This window comes from Chrysochloris asiatica, unplaced genomic scaffold, assembly GCF_000296735.1.
Source record: "Chrysochloris asiatica unplaced genomic scaffold, ChrAsi1.0 scaffold00155, whole genome shotgun sequence".
Classification (NCBI taxonomy): Eukaryota; Metazoa; Chordata; class Mammalia; order Afrosoricida; family Chrysochloridae; genus Chrysochloris; species Chrysochloris asiatica.
Genome location: NW_006408673.1, coordinates 214615 through 215342, shown reverse-complemented (window position 1 = coordinate 215342; position 728 = coordinate 214615).

The window sequence follows — 728 nt, the reverse complement described above, 5'->3', positions numbered from 1 at the left end:
TTTTTTTTTAAATCAGAACAAAGCAAGACCAACAAAGTGTATTGTCCACCTTTGCTCCAAGTTTCCCGTGGCATTATTCCATGATGAGTCTGCTCCTCTGCTTGGTCTTGCCATTTGGTCTCACCCCAGTTGTCAGCTCCAGTCCACTGAGACTGGCAGATTAAAAAATATGTGATTTCTTACTTCTGACACACATTCCACTAGCTATAAGCCTTCAAACTTTTTAACTATTCCTTCCTATGTGGTTCAGAGTTTTGGAGCTCTGCCCTGAACTGGCTTCACCTGGTATTCTGTGGTATTGCTGACAATGAACTTCACTGCACCTCTAACCTATCTGCCATCAAGCCCCACCTCCAAATATTTTAATCTTTAGTAATTTAAAAGCTTGAAGGTTTTAATGATCTAAGGATACAACATTAAAATGACTATCTTATGCTTAAACATTATTAGAAATGAATGTAAGCAACACAGTGTATGATAAAAGAGGTTTCATACTACAAACCTGAGAATCTCAGTTACATTGGATCAGGGCCACCATGGGATTAAGAGTGACATGCAGAGTAGATCACATCATGAGGGATCATCACTTCTATGAAGCCATGGTCCAGCCAAGAGAATCATGGTCTAGCCAAGCCAACACACACATTTGGGAGAGACACAATTCAATCCATGTCAATCTCTATTTTATTTTGCAAAATTTTCTGCCTATTTTGGATTGAAATTTAGAA